General features: G+C 35.8%; 1 long non-coding RNA gene across 3 annotated transcripts in view; it reads right to left on the bottom strand.

Annotated features, from left to right (window-relative positions):
- Positions 1-420: 420 nt before the first annotated feature.
- LOC122453706 overlaps positions 421-23,661 on the bottom strand; it is a 260,333-nt gene continuing 237,092 nt past the window's right edge. For 2 of the 3 annotated variants that reach the window (XR_006273144.1, XR_006273143.1), the window contains 2 exons: positions 3,809-4,000; positions 421-1,461 (listed from right to left, as the gene is read on the bottom strand). This is a non-coding gene — a long non-coding RNA (uncharacterized LOC122453706). The remainder of the gene's footprint in view (positions 1,462-3,808; positions 4,001-23,661) is intronic. The other variant, XR_006273145.1, reaches the window with a different exon arrangement.

The raw sequence follows: 23,661 nt of genomic DNA, 5'->3' as shown, positions 1-23,661 counted from the left end.
CTGCCATTAGGTTAAATAAGCAGGGTGACAGTATAGAGCCTTGACGCACTCTATTCCCAATATGGAAGTAATCCATGTTCCATGTCCAGTTCTAACTGTTGCTTCTTGAACTGCATTCAGATTTCTCAGGAGACAGGTAAGGTGGTCTGGTATTCCTATCTCTTGAAGAATTTTTCACAGTTTGTTGTGATCTACACAGTCAAAGACTTTGGCAGAGTCAATAAAGCAGAAGTAGATGTCTTTCTGGAACTTTCTTACTTTTTCAATGATCCAACAGTGCAATTGTGCAGTAGTTTGAACATTGTTTGGCACTGCCTTTCTTTGGGACTGGAATGAAAACTGACCTTTTCCACTCCTGTGGCCACTACTGAGTTTTCTAAATTTGCTGGCATATTGAGTACACCAATTTAACAGCATCATCTTTTATGACTTGAAATAGCTCAGCTGGAATTCCATCACCTCTACTATGTTTTTTCATAGTGATGCTTTCTAAGGCCCACTTGACTTCAGACTCCAGGATGTCTGGCTCTAGGTAAGTGATTTTATACTACCATAGGAAAACTTGTGTGATAACAGATGAGCAGAGCATAATAGGTAATGGAAGAGAGGCATCAACAGAAGAAAACTGAGGTTCTGACTTTAGGAAATGATACCTAAATTGGTACCTGTACTACAGGTGTGTTAAGAAGATAAGATGTATATATGTGAGTGGGTTAGGGTTATCTAGGCCAGAGAACCCCACATGTTTTGAATGAATATATGTTGAATGCTTGAAAAGATGAAAAATGTAATGAGTTAGTTGAGCCAATTCATTCTCTAACAAATGTTTACTGGGTTCCTGAAATGTTCTAGACACATTTATAAGTGCTAGGAGTCAAACAGACCCAACAAAGAATTGAGTATGTGACATAGTAACAACTCCTCTGGAGAAAATTCTAAGAGTAAGGGCAGCATAAGATGTCAGAGTGAAAGTCAGATTCCATTTTAAATAAGTATGTCAAGGAAAGTTTCACTAAGAGATTGACTAGTGATAAGAGATAAGGGAATAGACATACAAAGAATTATTGGCAGAGCACTCCAGGCATAGGAAAGAGCGAGTAAAAGGCTTTCAATGAAGCAGTGGTTGGTGCATTCCAGGAACAGTTAGGAGGCCTGTGTGACTGCATAAAGTAAGTGAGGAAAAGAGTGATGTCATTTGACCTATGTTTTATTAGGCTCATTCTGACAGCTTGGTGGAGAATAGGATGTACTATCTGATATCTAAGTTAGATAGTATAAATGTTGTAACAAAGAATCCCCAAATCTCAGGGACTTAATAAAATATGCATTGATCATAACAAAACCCAATGTGGATGTTTCTGAACGGATATATTTCTTGATCTCTCTCTTCTAATTAGTGACAGAGGGATCGGTATTCTTTCCATATTGTCTTCTAGTGGCCTGCAAACATCTTCATGGTTTCTGGAGAAGGAAAAGAGAACATAAGAAATGAGTTCTGCACAATTAACCACCTTACATTGTATTGGCTAGAATTATCCACATGACTCCACCTATATGCTAGAGATCTGGGAAATTTAGACCTTGGTTGAGCATTTACTTTCAAGTAAAACATACACATAAATATACCATTTCTACCATAGGAAACAAGCACAAAGGAAGGAAAAACAATTTGAAGTTTACAGAGATAATATGTGTGAGAACAGATAGGGATGAGACTAGAATCTTAAGAAATAGGGGTGACTGTGACCAGGATCTATTTTAAATATGGTGCTAATAGGATATGCTTTGTGATTTAATGTGGACTGAGAAGAAAAGGAGAAATTAAGATCAATTTTAAGATATCTGTCCAAAGCAATAGGAAGACTAAATACTTAGAGATGAAAAAAGGTGCAGAACAAGACTTCTGGGAGATGATGAAGAATTGTATTTGGATGTGTTAAAATTGATTTGCTTATTAGATATTTAAGGATAGGTATCTACTATGCAGTTGGATTTATTGAGTTGTAATACATGGGAAAGGTCTTGGATGGACATAAACATTTGGTGTTGTATAGCCTATTTATAGTATTAGAAACCATAAGTCTTCAGAAAGTCACTGAAGTTTAGATGGAAACAAATAGAGGTTAAAAAAGAAGTCTTGAAGATGAAAAATCAACATAGTAATTAGAAGAAAAGCAACTGTTGAGTTAGGAAAAAAAACTAGTAGATGTGATGCTCTGGAAGTCAAATGAAGAGTCTTTCTAGGAAAATATTATGTCTACTGCTGAGATAGGTTCAATAAAATGGAGTCTAAAAAATAGTTGTCAGATTTAGGTCTGAAGGTCATTGCCATTCAATTCTTTTAGAAAGATGGGTGTAAAAGCCTGATGGCAGTGGGTTCAAAGAAAAAGAGAAACAGAAACACTGGAGAAACTGAATATAGACATCTCCTTGGTGAATTTTGCTGTAAAGAAAAATAGAGAAACAGACTAGTTGTTAGAGGGCAAAATAAAAAGCATTTATTTTTTAGATTAAATGCATGTTTGTATGTTGTTAGAAATGATCCATAATGGAGAGAAAAAGTTCATGATTAAAAAGAGGAGAGATGCTGTCAATTTCTTCCTATATATCCATTAGTATTTGTTTTACGTATTCAGAGATTTCTATGTTTGATATGTTATTTTATATATATAATAATGTTATAATAATATATAATGTTATACAGTTACATTTCTTTTATATCTTGTTGGATTGATTCCTTGATCATTTATGCTATCCTTCTTGTCTCAGATATACAGGGAGAAATTGATAGTATCACAATAATAGTAAGGGACTTTAATACACCAATTACATCAATAAGCAAATCATCCATTCAGAAAAATCAATAAGGAAACACTGGCCTTAAATGACACATTAGACCAAATGGAATATATATAATGTAATAAGTATATAAAATAGAGAATTTTTGGTGTGAGATCCTGCATTATACAAGAAGGTATGAGATCTAATGGTTTGGCCTTAGTCAAGAGCATAGAAAGAAGAGGAAAGACTGAGTAGGTAGTGGGTGAATAAATATGGCAGTGGGAGTCCCAGGAAGTACTTTTCTGATTGCTCAGATTTCACACTAAAATAGGGAAGCAAGGCTGTTATCTATGTGAGTGATGATGGGGGATGAGTTGTTGGAAATGGAGCAAAGAGACAAAGGTCATAGTCATTTAGGAATGTGAGAGAATGAAAGCACTAGAGGAAAGTAGTGTGACTGCCTGACAATATTAAGGGCTCACCTGAGTTTAAATTAAGATTGAGGAATTGTCAAGTAAGTGCCAGGAGGAGAAAAGAGGGCAAGCAAAATGAGGGTATACGTAAGGGAATTTTTATGATAATGGGCATGGAATTAAGTTGCATATGATAATATGTTAGGATTTAAGGGAGTGAGGAAAAATGAAAACATGGTGTGATGGTTGAGTCTGAAGAACTGTTAGAGCTGAGAAACCAGCTGTAAGACGATGCCATGGTTCTGCAAGAATGAGAGGGTTTGAGCTGATTAGAAAGAGCTGAATTACAGGTAAGAGCAAGATATAACATAGGACATTAGGAGTGGGTAACTGAAAAAAGACAGGGGCCAAAGTCAGTGGTAGGGAGACGGTCAAGGAATAGAGAGGTCAGGGTATGAGGAAGATCATCTATGACTATGTGGATACTGAAATCCTCAGACATTATGTCAGGAGTGTTATTGGGTAAAATGACAACCACCTTACAAATTAAACCTTTAAGCAAAGAGATAGAGGAACCTAGTTCATCTGTCAAACAAACAAACAAACAAACAAACCTGTAACAGGGAGGGATATTGGGTGGGACAATCAGATGATCTGAGACTCAAAGATGAGTATTTTCAGGGAAAAGGGAGCATCCACCATATTCTAGAAGGGAGTTGATTGAATTCTCCTTTCTGTTTAAGGATGCAACTGAAATCTCTTCTTCCTGATGAATCCAGGAGCCACAGTACCCATTAGTCTCTTGCCTATAATTTTCAATATTTTCAGTTTAGAATGTTGTGTTATACATGCCTTTATCAATATAGTCTATCACATGAGCATAATACCCAACCACAGCTGAGAGTCACCATTCTGAGTTCAAAGCCCAGTTCTGTTAGTGACCAGAAATTTACTTCACTTCTCAAGTCTCATTCCCCTTTGAAGTAAAAGTGTAGTAATAGTACGATGCTCAGGGGTTTTTACAAAGGACTCAGTGAATTACGTAAAGTCAATGTAGCACATGCTAGGTTAACTTACACAATGCTGAGTTTTCAGACAATTTAATAATTTAACATATATTGTGAATTTTCAAAAGGGAGATATCTTACCTGAAAAAATATTTAAATCCACACAGATACACATTTGAATTTTACCTCTGCTTCTTACCAGTTATGCCATATTGGGGAAGTTATTTAATCTTTAAAAAAAAAAACAGATGCATATATAATATTTTATAGAGTTGATGAGAGTAAGAAGGTTTAGAAAGCAGAAGCTAATTCTCCTTTAACATATGAACTGGATTATTAGCTTGTCACTTGATATGTATTATAATATATAAAGCATATGTTTTAATTACAAGATAGAATAAATGATAAAATAATCTTACAGGTTACATAGAACCTTCAGTAGGGGCATGTATAGCAATAGTGAAGTGTAAAAAGAGTGATTAAAATTATTGATTTGAATATTATCACAGAAGCATATCTGGCTAAAATCACTTTTATCTAAATTACAAAAACTGTAAATTTATTACCTGGAGTCCTACCTCACTGAAAAGAAAAAAAAAAAAAATCTACCTACTGTGAAACTATCTTTCTTTTTGTACTCCCTGTTCCATGTGCCTAAATAACAAATGGCATAATTTAAAACAAATGTTTTAATGGATATAAAAAAAATTACCCTTTATCCAGATTAAACCCTGTGAACTCTGGGATGAACAACTTGTTTCTTCCTTCTGACAGGGAAGCATGTCCTAAAAATATCCATCAGTCTACATTCCCCTCTGTATCTTCCATAATTTTCCCTTTGCTCTGAGCAGTGATTCTGCTGTACACTGCTGGAGTGCTTACGACACCAATACCAAGAAAACACTTGTTTATTCAGAAGTCGAGTGTTAAGGCTTTGAAGGCTCAAGAGTTCAGGGGAGGTTCATGGAAAGGTATTTGACAGGACACGGCGCTGGTCCCTAATGTGACAGAGCTGTTTAGATACTATCCTTCCTTTTGGACTGAAACTTCACCACTTTAAACAGTTGAGGAAGACCGGAGGCTCTGTGAGTTTTATTCTATGAAATAACAGGAATAATTGTCATGACAAAACATAATGGCTAAAAAACCAACTGGAAGCTATTCTGAAGAAACAATTTTCATCTCTCCATAAAATAATCCTGGAAAGATTAGAGGTGAATTCTTTAAGACCACAGATGTTTCTCACTCTTATTAGCACTTTGTAATTTAACTATCCTGCTTGGAACTACACAAAGATGATTTGCAATATGGATAATGTATATCTTTAGTGTTCAATAATAACATTTATTATCAGACAGGATGTAATGTTATTTGTGCTTTATATTTTAAAGTGGCATAGAAAGTACTGAGTAAACGAATTCATCAGAAGTGTTGACAAGATTTTTAATTCCTTCTGTTTCCTTTGGTATTTTTCTTAAATAGAATATGTAAGCAATGTAACCCATACGTAAAACACTTCTCAGTTTATGTTTATTCTGCTTTTTTATTGCACATTTGAAAATTAATAATTCAATGTTCTAATATTAGCTGTCATCTTAGCTGTGATAAAATTAATAATTCATCAAAAATGATATCAAACAAATGGTTCCTTTTTTGTTCTAGATGAGACAGTCTTTTCAGCTTTGAGAAACTACAACTGGTAAATTTATTTCCTTTATTTTAGGTCAAATAATACTTAAACATTTAAACTGTAATTTTAATGTTTTCATTTTAAATATAGAAATCTGCATATATCACAAGTGATGCTAAAATAACAACCTTCCTCTTGTTATAGTGGGTTGTCCCTGCCCTTGCTTATTTCTTGGCAGATAAGCATTCTTTAGAAAAAAGCACAATAAGAGTCATGCTTTGGAAAAGTTGAATATAATTTTATTTCTTCTTGGGTTCTGGTTGATGTTGTGCTCTGCCTTTTACAGGATAAGAAATCACTGTAGTGAGTGATATGTGCAATAGTGACAGACTTTGAAAAACTTTTTTTGAGAATATATATTTTCTGAGAAAGATATCTTAGTTGAATCTATTGGAAAGTATGTTAAGTTAAAATAATGTGATATTGAAGTATTTTCAGTTAAAAGTTGTGATTTTAAAATACTTGCTTTCAAGATTCTGTATTTTTCCTTATTTTTTAGGGGCAGAAACTTTGTCTCTTTCTATTGTATAGTTACTGTTTTGGGGATCCTAGGGCTTGCGAGTGATATTCTTTGTGGGGGAAGGGGGTGTCACCAGGAGGTATTGGTGGTATATAGCAAAAGCATCTAAATTTGTATGAAGGCTAGAATTCATCTTTTCTCAGCCGGATTTTATGGACCATAATTATAAAATAGGGAATCTGTAGGTCAATACATGTCCCCATTATAAAATTTTATATCATAAATCTTTCAAATCTTACTGAACCATGAGTCTGACATATTAGGTGTTGTTAGGAGTAAAATTGTCTCTGGTAAGTGTAAACAGCATGAAGGGGCAGGTTGTAAAATTTCACCTTTTTGACTAATCATTTCAACTCCAACTTCTGCAACATAAAAATGTACATTTGTACCATCTAGGGTACTTATTTGAAAGTGGAATCCCAGTCCAGATTTAGGGATCCTGTCTTATGCAGTGAGATTAGACCAGAGCTTGGAATTCACATTTTAAAATACCCTAGATAGTACCATTACAAGTGGTCTATCCAGGGTGATGATCCACCCCAACTGAACTAGATTCTTCTTAATGTTCTGCTGGGCTTAGTTGTTCAGTTGTGTCTGACTTTTTGTGACCCCATGGACTGTGGCCCACCCGGACAGGCTCCTCTGTCCATGGGGATTTTCCAGGCAAGAAAATTGGAGTGGGTTGCCATGCCCTCCTTCAGGAAATTTTGCCAACCTGGGGATCGAACCCAGGTCTCTTGCATTGCAGGCAGATTCTTTACCATCTGAGTCACCAGGGAGACCCGTTCTTAATGTTAGTGGTAAGCATATTAAGAATGCCCCCTTTAACTCTTGAGAGTGTTAGGTTTGGATGATAATATGGTCACCCTACTCACACCACACTTTGAAAAACAACATAATCCTCGCATCTGAGTAAAGCATAGCTCCTAAGTTTCAAAGAAGCATTTCGATGTTGTCAATTAACTGTCAAGTTACCAATGAACTTCTATACCTTGAAATGGTTGTCTTCTTCCTGGTCCCCCCTCTCTACCTGCTAACACTTACCAGTCTCTTCTTTGCTGCATTCTTAAAAAAAAAAAAAAGTAACCCCCATTAGTTTATGTTTGGATTATTCAGATAAGCATGTACTTCAAAGTACTAGCATTCACACTAAAATATAAAATTTTTTCACTTAGCCTGTAAACCTATGAGAATTTGTTTTCATACTTGAAAGTAAATCTGCTATGTGCAAAAGACCTGATAAAATCTGCCAATAGGAACAAAATTAGAGGACATGTTAAAAACCAAAGAATTTACAGTCTTCTATCTTCCTCCTACTTTTCACAAATTAAGCAGGTGTCTTCACAGCAAAAAGAAGCAGTCCTAAAAGTTTTCCCTCCTCATTTGGTAGAATTTGTTTCATTATAATAACTCATTTATCACAATTTTCTATATTTAAGGATTCTATTTCAACAAAGATTGAGTCACCAATACTTAATATCTAACATTTCCTTCCATAGATGCCAAGAAAAGAAGATACAGTCCATTCTCTTCAGAAAAACATAATCTAGTATAGCAAGTAGACAGATAAATATTTCTTTAAACTGTGATATGTTATATTGGAGTCATATGCAAAATGCCTTAGGAACACATGAAAAAAGAATACAAATAAAACAAGTTTAACTAAGAAATGCAGCAGTATCTTTTCTCATAGACATCTAGGTGTGAAACTTTAGGGGAATACATTAACAACCAATTCTAGTTGAAGACAGTACTGATGTACCACAGAAATGAAAATTCATTGAAGTTTTATTTGACCAATAACATTTGTTGAAGAAGGGCCTACTATGTACAAAGTATTTTCCTTGGCACTGAAGGTGGTACAATGAATACATAAATCATATTCTCTGTTCTCCAAAAGCTGAAAGAAGTATGACTAAAGAGAAGAGCTTAGTCATTAGGATACAGAATTTGAGACAAGGACAAATTTCCTATTGACTGGGAAAAATGTGACAATCTGTAATAATGAAGGTCATATTCCAGCTTAGAATTTGTATGTAAGATTTGGTAAATTTGTCTGCAAGTATTTTTCTGTGATAACTTTCTAAATCAAAATATTCATTTCATAAAGTGTTCTGATAAAGACAATGATTCGTCTCTTCTCTGTTCTCTTGGGTTTTCTTTGTTCATTTTATTTAGGACCCCAACAGTCTTCCCTGATGTAACCACCTTCATATCTCTGGGCCTCATGCACATGTTTTGCAATTTAACAATCCCTAATTAACTACACAATGTTTTCTAAATATTTTTCAGTGTCTAGGATGTGCTGCCATTCAATATTTGATGAATAAAGAGTGTGAAGGGCACAGATCATATGTTCTGTGAATTTTTCACTTATATTTTCCTACCCATATGTGGCCTTCAATAGACATTGGACCAACCTTTTATTATCTGGAACTTACATGAGGGATTGAGAAGACTCAAGAATCTGAAATCAGGAATTGTGAGGGAATAATAGATTTGCTAATTAAACAGCGGTGAAGATATTACAAAACTAGAGGAAAACAGGCAGAACAGTCTTTACCATAAATTGTAGCAATATTTTTTGGATCTGTCTCCTAAAGTAAATGAAAAATAAACAAATGGGACCTAATTAAAGTTAAAATTGCAGGCCAATATCATAGGTGAACATAGATGCAAATATCTTCAACAAAATACTAGCAAGCCAAATCCAACAATATATTAAAAGGATCATATACCATAATCAAGTAGGATTAACCCCAGGGATGCAAGAATTTTGCAAAAGCCACAAATCAGTGTGATATGCCACATTAACAAGGTGAAGAATAAAAATCATTTGATTATCTCAACAGAGGCAGAAATAGCTTTTGACTAAATTCAACACTCATTTTGATAACAGCTTTCCAAAAAACTAAAATAGAGGAACCATACCTCAACGTAATAAAAGCCATATATGACAAACCTACAGCTAACATTATTCTCAATGGCTAAAAGCCTAAACCATTCCCTCAAAGATCAGGAACAAGACAGGGATGTTCATGCTTGCCACTTGTATTCAATATAGTTTTGGAACTCCTAGCCTTGGCAATCAGAAGAGAAAGAAAACCAAATTGGAAAAGAAGTAAAACTGTCAGTTTACAAATGACACAATACTATACATAGAAATTTAAGATGCTACTAAAAAACTACTAGACTTCACCAATGAATTCAGTAAAGTTGCACAATACAAAATTAATACACAGAAATCACTTATATACCTATACACTAACAACAAAAGATCATAAAGAGAAATTAATAATCTCATTTGCCATCACATTAAAAAGCATAAAATAACTAGGAATAAACCTACCTAAGAAGACAAAAGACCTGTACTTTGAAAACTATAAGATGTTGATGAAAGAAATCAAAAGATGACATAGATGGAAGGATATTCCAGGTTCTTGAATTAGAAAAATCAATATTGTTAAAATGACTACATTATCCAAGGCAATCTACAGATTCAATGCAGCCTCTAGCAAATTACCAATGGCATTTTCACAGAAGTAGAACAAAAAAAATTTAAATTTACATGGAAACACAAAAGACCCTAAAGAGCCAAGACAGTCCTGAGAAAGAAAAGCTGAGCAGGAGGAATCAGCCTCTCTGACTTTAGACTACACTTCAAAGCTATGGTAATCATAAAAGTATGGTACTGGCACAAAAAAAGAAATATAGATCAATGGAACGGGACAGAATGGTCCCAAATAAACTCATGTTTCTGGTTAATAATCTACAACAAAAGTTGAAAGAATATAAAATGGATAAAAGTATCTCCAGTAAGTAGTGCTGGGAAAACTGTGATATGTTAAAGAAAAAAAAAAAAAAAAAAAAAACATTCTCTAACACTCTACATAAGAATAAACTCAAAAAGGATCAAAGAATTAAATGCAAGCCAGGACACTATAAGACTCAGAGGAAAACACAAGAACCCTCTTTAACATAAATTGCAGCAAGATCTTTTTAGATCTACCTCCTACAATAATAAAAATGAAAACAAACAAAAAAAAAACCAGATGGGACATAATTAAATTTAAAGTTTCTGTGCAGCAAAGGAAACCACAAACAAAATGAAAAGGAAACCAACAGAATGGGAATAAATAGCTGAAAATTAAGGGGCTGAGAAGGGATTAATCTCCAGAATAAACAATTAACATAACTCAATATCCAAAAAACAAATAGCCTCATCAAAAAATGGGCAGAGGAGTTAAATTGACATTTCTCCATAGAAGAAATCCAGATGGCCAAGAGGCACATGAGACAATGCTCAACATCACTAATTATCAGAAATGCAAATAAAAACTGCAATGAGGTATCACCTCACACCAGTCAGAAGGGCCTTTACCAAAAGTCTACCAACAATAAATGGCTGGAAGGGGTGTGAAGAAAAGGGAGCTGCTCCCCTTACACTGTTGGGAAGAATGTAAATTGGTATAGCCATTATGGAGAACAGGATGAAACTTGCTTAAACTAAATTCAGAGCTATTCCTATGATTCAGTAGTCTCACTCTTGGTCATATATCTGGAGAAAACCAAAACCATAATCTGAAAAGATACACACACCCCAATGTTCACTGCATCACAACAGACAAAGCATAGACGTAAACGAAATATCAACAGAGGAATGGATAAAGAAGATGAGGTATATTAATATTTGTGTGTGTGTGCTCAGTTGCTCAGTCATGTCCAATTCTTTGTGACTCCATGGACTGTAGCCTGCCAGGTTGCTTTGTCCATGGAATTTTCCAGGCAAGAATACTGGAGTAGGTTGCCATTTCCTCCTCCAGAGGATCTTCCTGACCCAAGGATCGAACCCATGTCTCTTGTGTCTCCTGCATTGGCAGGTGGATTCTTTAGCATCGCACCGCCTGGGAAGCCTGATGATTTACATTATATATATACACACACACACATACAATGGAATATTACTCAGCCATACAAATGAAATAATCCCATTTGCAGCAATTTGGATAGACCAAGATATTATCATACTAACTGAAGTCAGATACGAAGACAAATACCACTTATATGTGGAATCTAATTTTTAAAAAGATACAAATGAACTTATTTACAAAATATAAACAGACAGAGAGATATTGAAAGCAAACTTAAAGTCACCAAATTTCCACTTAAAGTGTAAATGTGGCAGGGGAGGGATAAATCAGGAGCTTTAGATGAACACACACGTACACACACACTCCTACTTGTAAGACAGATAACCAGCAAGGACCTGCTGTATAGCACAGGGAACTATACTCAGTATGCTGTGATATCCTATATAAGAAAATAATCTATAAAACATTGAATATATGTACATATATAACTGAATTACTTTGCTGCATACCTGAAGTTAACAACACTATGAACCAACTATACTCCAGTAAAATTAAAGTATTAAAATAATGAAAAACTGTACAAGCTTTTTACAGAAAAGGAAACCACTGAGAAAATGAAAAAACAACAGAGCAAATGGGAGAAAATAATTCCAAACGATGCAAACAAGGTATTGATATTCAAAATACATAAACAGCTTATATAACTTAATATCAAAAAATAAACAATTCAGTTGAACCTAGAATTGAATAGACATTTTTCTCTAAAGTGGAAATTAAGATAAAAAGATGCTCATGCTTTCAGGCACATGAAAAGATGCTCATCACTAATCATCAGGGAAATGCAAATGAAAACCACAGTAGATATCAACTCGCACCTGTCATAATGACTATCATAAAAAAGAACACAAATAACAAATGTTGACAACTACTTGGAAACAGAGAACCCTTGTACACTGCTGGTAGAAGCGTAAATCGGTGCAGTCATTGTGGAAAAACCAGGATGGAATTTTCTAAAAAAATATAGATAGAACTACCATGCATGCATGTTCAGTTGCTCAGTCATGCCAGACTCTTTGCGACTCCATGGACTATAGCCCACCAGGCTCCTCTGTCCGTGGAATTCTCCAGGCAAGAATATGGAGTGGTTTTCCATTGCCTTCTCCAGGGGATCCTTCCAACCCAGAGGTTGAAGTCAAATCTCCTGCATAGGTAGGCAGATTCTTTACTGTGTGAGCTGCCAAGGCTCTGGGTACCATAAGACCTAGAAATTCCACTCCTGAGTATATATTTGAAAAAATAATAAACAACATGAATTTGAAAAGACACATGCATTCCAGTGTTCATAGAAGCATTACTTACAATTGCCAAGATGTGGAAACAACCTAAGCTTCCATCAACAGATGAATGAATAAAAATGTGAATGAATAAAAATGAATGAACAAATGAATAAAAATTCCACATACACAGTGGACTACTACTCAGTCATAAAAGAACTGAATTTTTCCATTTGTAGCAGCATGGATAGATTTGGATGGAGGGCATTAGGCTAAGTGAAATTAGTTAGAAAGAGAAAGAAAAAACTGTATGGTATAATTCATATGTGGAGCCTAAAAAATACAACTACTGAATATAACAAGAAAGCAGATGCACAGATATAAGAACAAACTAGTAGTTACTAGTGGCAGGGCAATATAAGGATGGGAAATGGGAGATACAAAACTCTTGGGTATAAGGCTCAATGTATTGTACAACACAGGGAATATAGCCAGTATTTTGTAATAACTAGCTGGAAAGTAACCTTTAAAGTTGTATAAAAATAAAAATTAAAAAAATTAAATTTTGTGTTACAGTATGCAAGTGCTACAGTGTGAATGTTTATTTTTCCCCTAAATTCCTATGTTGAAAGCCCAATGCAATGATATTAGTCATTTAAAAGCTTTGGGAGTGATTAGGTCATGAGATTGATATCCTTATAAAAGAGAAATCAGAGCTCCCTTGCCCACTTCTATCCTGTGAGGACACAATGAGAAGTCTACAACCTGGAAAAGGGCCCTCACTCAACTATACTGGCACCCTGACCTCAGACTTCTAGCCTACAGAACCATGAAAAATAAGTTTCTATTCTTTATGAGCTACCCAGTCTATGATATTTTGTTATAGCAGCCTTAATGGACTAAGACATATTGGTACCTTAGAGCTCACAGGTGCTATAAAGATGAAGATACAAGTAAACCAAGCAGTTATAGTTCATCTCGGGAACCACATTTCAAATGATGTTGCATCAAAATTTGAACAAAATTCCTCTTCAGCAAACATTCTCCAGTTTTTTTCTTTCTGAGGCAGGTAAATCAGAGGTAAAACAAGGAAAGAACTTTAATAACATATGATTGAAAAACATGTGTCTCATGGAGACAGAAACATTTGGTACCAGTCTATCAGTTCAGTCACTCAGTCGTATCTGACTCTTTGAGAACGCATGGACTGCAGCACGCCAAGCTTCCCTGTCCATCACCAACTCCCAGAGCTTGCTCAAACTCATGTCCACTGAGTCAGTGATGCCATCCAACCATCTCATACTCTGTCATCCACTTCTCCTCCTGCCTTCAATCTTTCTCAACATCAGGGTCTTTTCCAATGAGTCAGTTCTTCACATCAGGCAGCCAAAGTATTGGAGTTTCAGCTCCAGCATCAGTCTTTCCAATGAATGTTCAGGACTGATCTCCTTTAGGATGGACTGGTTGGATCTCCTTGCAGTCCGAGGGACTCTCAAGAGTCTTCTCAAACACCACAGTTCAAAAGCATCAATTCTTCAGTGCTCAGTTTTCTATATAGTCCAACTCTCACATCCTTACATCACTACTGGAAAAACCATAGCTTTGACTGGATGGACCTTTGTTGGCAAAGTAATGTCTCTGCTTTTAATATGCTGTCTAGGTTGGTCATAACTTTTCTTCCAAGGAGTAAGCGTCTTTTAATTTCATGGGTGCAATCACCATCTGCAGTGATTTTGGAGCCCCCCAAAATAAAGCCTGTCACTGTTTCCATTGTTTCCCCATTTATTTGCCATGAAGTGATGGGACCTGATGCCATGATGTTAGTTTTCCAAATGTTGAGTTTTAAGCCACTAATGCAGTACTTGGGTGCAATCTCAAAAACGACAGAATGATCTCTGTTCATTTCCAAGGCACCCCACTCAATCTCACAGTAATCCAAGTCTATGCTGCAACCAGTAATGCTGAAAAAGCTGAAACTGAATGGTTCTATGAAGACCTACAAGACCTTCTAGAATTAACACCCCTAAAAGATGTCCTTTTCATTATAGGGGACTGGAATGTTAAAGTAGGAAGTCAAGAGATACCTGGAGTAACAGGCAAATTTGGCCTTGGACTACAAAATGAAGCAACAAAAAGCCTAACAGAGTTTTGCCAAGAGATCACACTGGTCTAGCAAACACCCTCTTCCAGCAACACAAGAGAAGACTCTACACAGGAACATTGCCAATGTCCATTATATAGTGTAAGTTCTCAGGGCTACTATGCAGAATTACTTTCTTCTGTATACCCTGATGGCATGATAAAATCCCATATTTAAAACTGGCAAGTCAATTTTGCTTAGGAAATTTCAAAACTAAACTTTCTGATAAGTTTGTTTCTCTATCAGCCACATACATTTATTGAGCTTCAATTTTGGTAATATCAGAATCTATTGATTCACAAGATAAATATTGATCTGACCTCGCCTTCACCTCAGTTTATATTTACTTCTTAAGTCAATAAATCTAGAAACTGATCTGACAGCAGTCAATATTAGTTTAAAATTCTTAAAATAGCAGCTTTACTGTAAGGTAATAATTCAGTATTTTATAGATTCTGCCTCAAAGAAATAAAAAGGCAATGTAACTTACAAATTCCCTAGATAAAACTATTTCTGTGTCATCTGGTTTCAAATAAGAGGATCTCACTCACATCAAGAACATCTTTAATATATCTTCTAATCTCTGACCCAAAGTATTTGAAATACTTTATCCCATTTGCTAGTGGCAATTGAACACCAGTGTCTTGCTTTGCTTCTAATTATAATTAAGCTGTATCATGATTCTCTAAATGACTGGTGCTTTCTGTTGGGCCCAGTTCCCTCTGGAATGAATTTAACCTAGAGATATAATATAGTCAACAGCCATATTGGACTTTAGAAGTTAAAGGCAATAATATATTTGTTACCTCATTAATCAGTTTGTTTTATCTTTTCAAAGTCTAGTAGATATAAACCCACAGGTCAAGATTTGCATTACAATTTATTACTTTGTTTAAGGCCACAGCACTCCTCTTTTACTTATACCATGTTCCAGTGCTTTGGGGGATGAAGGACATACTCGTAATACAGAATTCCATAATGAAATCACCTAAAAGATATTTTTTAAAAATTTTAATTTTCCACCTAAATAACAGATAAGGAAATTTCCTTTTGGAAATAATCTATACTCAATTATGTTCTAAAGAAACAAGTTGGCTATTAAAATCTAATTTCATCACACAACTATTTAGGAATTGAGTCTATATATCATGGAGAAAGATGAGGTCAAAACAAAAAAAACAATTATACAGTTTATTTCATAGGTTAGGTGCATTCTACTGTAGGATATTTTGAAATGTAACATGGGATAGACGTTATTAGTAATCTTTAAAAAGATTAGTTCACCCTTAGTGAATAACCATCTAACTAGTATACGATCATGCTAATTAGCCAAACCTTGCCTGCCAGTGCAGGAGATGTAAGAGATGTGGGTTTGATCCTTGGGTTGGGAAGATCCCCTGGAGGAGGGAATGGCAAAACACTCATTATTCTTGCCTGGAGAATCCCATCTGGTGGGCTCCAGTCCACGGGGTTGCAAAGAGTCAGACATGACTGAAGTGACTTAGCATACAGGCAGGCAGGCAAGGAAGATAACTACTTCAGAAAATACTGCCACCTACTTGAAGTCACATTCGAAAACCTTGTGAGTGCAAAGTTACTAATCCTTCCAATAATTAAAGATTTTAAGGACAACTATGTCTTGTTTTATTCACATCACTACATGTATATGTGTGTAATATGCTTAGCATATATGTTGCTCTCAATTTCGTATGCTTACCATAACCAATTTAGGCAGATTATTTGTATTCTGCCTTAATTAATCTTCCCTGGTGGTTCAGATGGTAAAGCATCTGCCTACAATGCGGGAGATCCTGGTTCAATTCCTGGGTTGGGAAGATGCCCTGGAGAAGGAAATGGAGAAGACTACATGGGATTGCCTAGAAAATCCCATGGACGGAGGAGCCTGGTAGGGCAACAGTCCATGGGGTCACAAAGAGTCGGACACAACTGAGCGACTTCACTTTCTTTCTTTCTTTAATTAACCATCTTTGGTGTTATTCAAATGCTAAATCTAGATATAGAGAAGACTAATTCATACAGTGGCTAACTCTTTCATAAAGAAAAGCCCCATTTGTAAATATTAGAATAGTAAAGTTGGTATTATTCTTTCTTTCATTAACTTTTTTTTTTAATCCCACTGCTCTTACAAGCTGCTATTTGTTTTTATCCTGAACTATTTCTTATAATCTATTCCAGCACCATGATTGTGTATTTATACTGAATTTAGCATTACAAGAAATATTTATTATAATACCTAATTGAAAATATCATGTAGATGAGGTATTTTTAAATTATCAAAATATAACTTGTAGTAAGTATGTAACTGCAAAGTTTTGATAGGATAATTTTATAGTATTTTATTTACTTTTTATATTACTAACTCATGTCCAAAAGGAAGAAAATGTTCAAGGTAAGTGCTCCTCTAATGATTCAGTTCTCTGCCTTTTCCTATATCTAAGAAAAAAGGAAATGACTAGAAAATGATTAGAGAGAGACAGTTATTTCCAGAGAACCGGCATTTGAAACTCAACAAAATGAATTCTCTTCTTATCTAGAATTCTTTATATTTTTTGTACTTAGTTTTGGTTAACAGAGTGCTGCTTACAGTATCTCTCATTTGTGTAAGTGAAAAATAGCTATGTTTTTATTACTTAAAATATTACAAAAAGGGACAATATGCTAAAAATATGCAGTGAACAAATATCATCTGTACAGACTGGAAGAGAACCTTCATAAATTAACCTTATTAGTGCATTACTGTAAGCGAATGCCAAAAAAGCTCCTAATTTGCATTAAGATAGATTTTTCAGGTTGGCTGCATGATTTAATTAAAGAAAAGATTAAGAATCATTAAACAAGCTGCTCTACCTTGCAATAACAGAATTCATATCTGATTCAGGTTAACGAAAACACAGATGGTGATTCAGTAACTGTTGAGTTGCTGTAACAGAATGAAAATGATCCCATTAGTTCTCTGGAAATGTGAGGGAATTTGAAAATTAGTATGCAGATACATTGTATGGTGCTAGACAGCTTGGTCTGCTCGGATCATCGCTGATTATACTTTGTTTGGGTTGGCAACACTGAACTTAATAAATGAAAAAATGTTCCAGTATACCACAGTTGGAAACTGTTCAAGGTTGAAATAGGTGTGCAGGCTTTCAAAAGGAGAGAGTTAAGTAAACAAATGTCAATCAATTCAGAGCTGGCAATTTTTTTTTTTTCCTTTAAAGAATATGTCTGTTTTTGAGAAGCAAGTGTCATAAAAACGGAAACCCTTTACTGGCTACATATGTCCATGTGGTATTTATTATTACAAAAGTATTTTAAATGCATACTACCAGTTTGAGGGAGATGTGCAAGCATTTTAATACCTTTTTTTTTTTCTGCTAGAAATAGAAGAAATCCAGTCATTATGAGGATTATTATATTTTTCACAAAAATCAATATAATTCTGATGGAAAATGTTATGACAGGATTAAAAAATAAGTGTAAGAATAATGGTTATTGAAAGTTTAAAGGTGTCAGTAAGGACCACAAAGTAATTCTCAAGGAGCCTTCTGGGAAAGAACAACTTAAACAAGTAGCATTGTCAATCATGGCAGCTGACAGAAAAAGCCCTTGCATTCAAGATCTCAACTACACATACTGCCTCCATTTTTATCACATGGTTCATGCCATCAGTCTGAGTGTTCAGCATCTGACCCTTTGGAATGAATCTCAGTGACTTGGCAAAAGACCCTTCTGGACAGAGGTCTTCAAAGGCAGGAAGCAAATGACCCTGTTCTATTAACATGTTGCAGTAAAGCGGAACAGCAGCAGTACTGTGAAAGTTGACTTTGGTCTTAGTTTCCTAGCAACTAATTTAAAGCCCAGAACATTGTTCCTTACAATGTTTCCAGCTACTGAACCACATCAAGACTTTATCCTAAATTTGCAGAACACCTTAAAAAAAATTTTTTTAAATAACACCAATAGTCTTGGACAACCCATACTTTTAATGTGATAGCACTAATCTCCTAAAAAAAATAACCCTATTTTTAGTATTAGCACAATAAGGCTTTAAGCAGTTTGACTTTTCTGGCCACTATTCATTTCATTAAACTTTTTGAAAACATTTATTTTCTTTTCCAAAACATACTAAAAATTACAGTCTATAATGTATAATAACATCAACACCTGGCAACTTGTAGAAGTACATATGTTATTATTAACATAAGTGTCTTAATTACAAATGACACCTCTATAGTTCCTCTATTACAGGCCCTTTTTATGGCTTTCAAACTAATTTCTAAGGAAATTATGTTATTGAGAGGAAATGCTACAAGGTACTTTTCATGCAGTATATTACTCAAACTCATTTATATAATTACAAAGGCCTTGGTACACATACATTCCTTTTAACCATAACTTCATCTATTTTGTCCTCTTTAAAAAAATCCATGCCAGTTTCCTCAAAACACTGGAATATCAAGAAAGACATTGGACTTCTCTGGGGAATTCTACCAAACATATAAAAGATTATACCTAGCCTTCTCAGATTATTCCAAAACTTTGAAGAGGGGGGAATAGTTCCAAATTCTCTCTATGAGCCCAACATTGTAGCATACAAAATTAAATATACAGAAATATTTCATTTTTTTGTGTAAAGAAATACAACATATCAGAGAAAGTAAACAAACAATCTCATTCAAAATTTCATCAAAAACTACCTAGAAATAAACTTAACCAAGAAGGTGAAAGACCGATGCACTGAAAACTATAAGACACTGATAAAGGGAATGAAGATGAGTCAAAGAAATGATAAGGTAGCCTGTACCCTTGACTAGAAGAATCAGTATTATTAAAATGGCTCATACTACCCAAAGCAACCTACAGATTTAATGCAATCCCTATCAAAATATCCAGGATATTTTTTCGTAGAACTATAACAAATAATCCTAAAATTTATATGTAAACACGCACACACAAAAACCATGAATAGACAATCCTGAGGAAAAAAACAGATTTCAGGCTATACTACAAAGCAATATTAATCAAAATGACATGGTATAGGCATAAATACAGACACACAGATCAAGAGAACAGAAAACAAAGCTCTGAACTAAGCCCACCCATCTATAGTCAATTAATCTATGACAAAGGAGGCTAGAATATATAATGGAGAAAAGAGTCTCTTGAATAAGTGGTGCTGGGAAAGCTGAACAGCTACATGTAAAACAATGAAGTTAGAACATTTCCTCATACCATATACAGAAATTCAATGGTTTAAAGACCTAAACATGAGATACAACACCATAAAACTCCTAGAGGAGAATATTGGTGAAACACTCTTTGATATAATTCATAGCAATATCTTCTTAGATCTTTTCCCTAAGGCAAAAGAAATAAAAGAATAAACAAACTGGATCTAATCAAACTTAAAGTTTATACACAGTAAGGAAGTCATTGGCAAAATAAAAAGTTAACCTAAAGGAATGGGAGAAAATATCTGTAAATAATGGGACTAATATCCAAAATTTATAATTAGCTTATACATCTCAGTATCAAAATAACAATCCAATCAAAAAGTGGGAAGATTTGAATATTTTTCCAAAGATAACATACAAATGGCTAACAGGAATGTGAAAAAATGTTCAACATGGCTAATTAGAAAAAAAAAAGACAAGATTACCATGAGATTTTTTCCTCACACCTGTCTAAATGGTGACCACTGAAAAGTCTACAAATTACAAGTGCTGGAGGGGATGTGAAGAAAAGTTAGCACTTTTATACTAATGGTGGGAATGTAAATTGGGGTGAGGACTATGGAAAACAGTATGAAGTTTTAGTTTTAGTTTTAAAACTAGAATTCACTAGATCCAGTAATTTCAATCCTGGTTATATGCATATATAGAAAAAAAAATATATATATATACATCATTTCAAAAAGATACATGCACCCCCTCAATGTTCATAGCAGCATTATTTACAATAACCAAGATGTGGAAGCAACCCAAGTAATCATCAACAGATGATTGGCTTAAGAAGTTGTGATATATATGTACAATGGAATGTTACTCAGCCATAAAAGAGAATGAAATATTGCCAACACCCAAAAAAGATGTCCTTTTCATTATAGGAGACAGGAATGTAAAAGTAGGAAGTCAAGAGATACCTTGAGTAACAGGCAAATTTGGTCTTGGAGTACAAAATGAAGCAGGGCAAAGGCTAACAGAGTTACAATTCCATCACCTCCACTAGTTTTGTTTGTTAGTGATGCTTCCTAAGGCCCAGTTGACTTCACATTCCAGGATATCTGGCTCTACGTGAGTGATCACACCATCTCGGCTATCTGTGTCATTAAGATTGTTTTTGTACAGTTCTTCTGTGTATTCTTGCCACCTCTTCTTAATATCTTATACTTCGGTTAGGGCCATACCATTTCTGTCCTTTATTGTGCCCATCTTTGCATAAAATGTTCCCTTGGTATCTCTAAATTTCTTGAAGAGATCTCTAGTCTTTCCCATTCTATTGTTTTCTTCTATTTCTTTGCAGTGATCATTGAGGAACGCTTTCTTATCTGTCTTTGCTATTCTTTGGAACTCTGCATTCAGATGGGTATATCCTTCCTTTTCTCTTTTGTCTTTCATGTCTCTTTTTTCTCAGCTATTTGTATGGCCTCCTTAGACAACCATTTTGCCTTTTTGCAATTTTTTTTTTTTTTTTTTTTTTTGAGGGAGGGGAATGGTCTTGATCACTGCCTACTGTACAGTGTCATGAACCTCCCTCCATAGTTCTTCAAGCACTCTGTCTATCAGATCTAATCCCTTGAATCTATTTGTCCCTTCCACTGTATAATTGTATGGGATTTGATTTAGGTCATACCTCAATTGTCTAGTGGTTTTCCCTACTTTCTTCAATTTAAGTATGAAATTTGCAATAACGACTTCATGATCTGAGCCACAGTCAGCTCCTGGTCTTGATTTTCTTACTGTATAGAGCTTCTCCATCTTTGGCTGCAAAAATATCAATCTGATTTCGGTATTGACCATCTGGTAATGTCCATGTGTAGTGTCTTCTCTTGTGTTGTTGGAAGAGTGTGTTTGCCATGATCAGTGAGTTCTCTCAGCTAAACTCTGTTAGCCTTTGCCCTGCTTCATTTTGTACTCCAAGGCCAAATTTGGTTGTTACTCCAAGTGTCTCTTAACCTCCTAGTTTTCATTCCAGTCCCCGATCATGAAAGGACATCTTTTTGGGGTATTAGTTCTAGAAGGTCTTGCAGGTCTTCATAGAGTCATTCAGCTTCAGCTTCTTCAGCATTACTGGTTGGGCAATAGACTTGGATTACTGTGATACTGAATGGTTTGCCTTGGAAACGAACAGAGATCATTCTGTCGTTTTTGAGATTGCACCCAAGTACTGCATTTCGGACTCTCTTGTTGACTATGAGGGCTACTCCATTTCTTCTAAGGGATTGTTGCCCACAGGAGTAGATATAATGGTCATCTGAGTTAAATTCACCCATTCCAGTTCACTTTAGTTCACTGATTCCTAAAACATCGATGTTCATTCTTGCTATCTCCTATTTGACCACTTCTAATTTGCCTTGATTCATGGACCTAAATTCCAGGTTGCTATGCAATATTGCTCTTTACAGCATCAGACTTTACTTCCATCATCAGTCACATCCACAACTGGGCATTGTTTTTGCTGTGGCTCTGTCTCTTCTTTCTTTCTGGATTTATTTCTCCACTGATCTCCAGTAGCATATTGGGCACCTACCGACCTGGGGAGTTCATCTTTCAGTGTCCTATCTTTTTGCCTTGTCATACTGTTCATGGGGGTCTCAAGGCAAGAATACTGAAGTGGTTTGCCATTCCCTTCTCCAGTGGATGTTTCGTCAGAACTCTCTACCATGACCCGTCTGTCTTGGATGGCCCTACATGGCATGGCTCATAGTTTCATTGAGTTAGACAAGGCTGTGGTCCACGTGATCAGTTTAATTAGTTTTCTGTGATTGTGGTTTTCAATCTGTCTGCCCTCTGTTGGATAGGAATAAGAAGCTTATGGAAGCTTCCTGATGGGAGAGACTGACTGAGGGGGAAACTGGGTCTTGTTCTGATGGGCGGGGCCATGCTCAGTAAAGCTTTAATCCATTTTCTGTTGATGGGCGGGGCTCTGCTCCCTCCCTGTTGTTTGACCTGAGACCAAACTATGGTGGGGCTAATGAAAATAATGGAGACCTCCTTCAAAGGGTCCTATGCATGCAGTGCCCTCAACCCTGCAGCAGGCCCCTCCTGACCCACCCCTCTGCCACAGACTCTTGGACACTCACAGGCAAGTCTGGGTCACTCTCTTGTGATGTCACTGCTCCTTTTTTCTGGGTCCTGGTGCACACAAGGTTTTGTTTGTGCCCCAAGAGCCTGCTTCCCCAGTCCTGTGTAAGTTCTGTAATCAAATCCCACTGGCCTCCAAAGTCATATTCTCTGGGCATTCTCAGTCCCTTTGACAGATCCCCAGGGTGGTAAATTTGTTGTGGGTCCTAGAACTTTCTTAACAGTGCGAGAATTTCTTTGGTATAATTGTTCTGCAGTGTGTGGGTCGTCTGCTCGGCAGCTTTATGGTGGGTTAATGGCGACCTCCTCCTAGAGGGCTTATACCACAGGCTGTGTGACCCAGGTAGCTGCACCCAGAGCCCCTGCCCCTGCTGCAGGCCACTGCTGACCAGTACCGCCACAGGAGACTCAAACACAGGTCTGGCCCAGTCTCTGTGGGGTCTCTGGGTCCTGGTACATACAAGGTTTTGTTTGAGCCCTCTGAGAGTCTCTGGCGGGTATGGGGTTTGATTCAAAATGTGATTTCACCCCTCTTACCATCTTGTTAGGGCTAATGCTTTGCCCTTGGAGAAGCCTTGCTAGGGCTTTCCTGGTAGCTCAGTTGGTAAAGATCTGCCTGCAATGCAGGAGACCCTGGTTTGATTTCT

Source organism: Cervus canadensis, chromosome 15, assembly GCF_019320065.1.
Source record: "Cervus canadensis isolate Bull #8, Minnesota chromosome 15, ASM1932006v1, whole genome shotgun sequence".
Taxonomy (NCBI): Eukaryota; Metazoa; Chordata; class Mammalia; order Artiodactyla; family Cervidae; genus Cervus; species Cervus canadensis.
The sequence above is the reverse complement of the archived record's forward strand: the minus strand, read 5'-3'. Positions and strand labels throughout refer to the sequence as shown.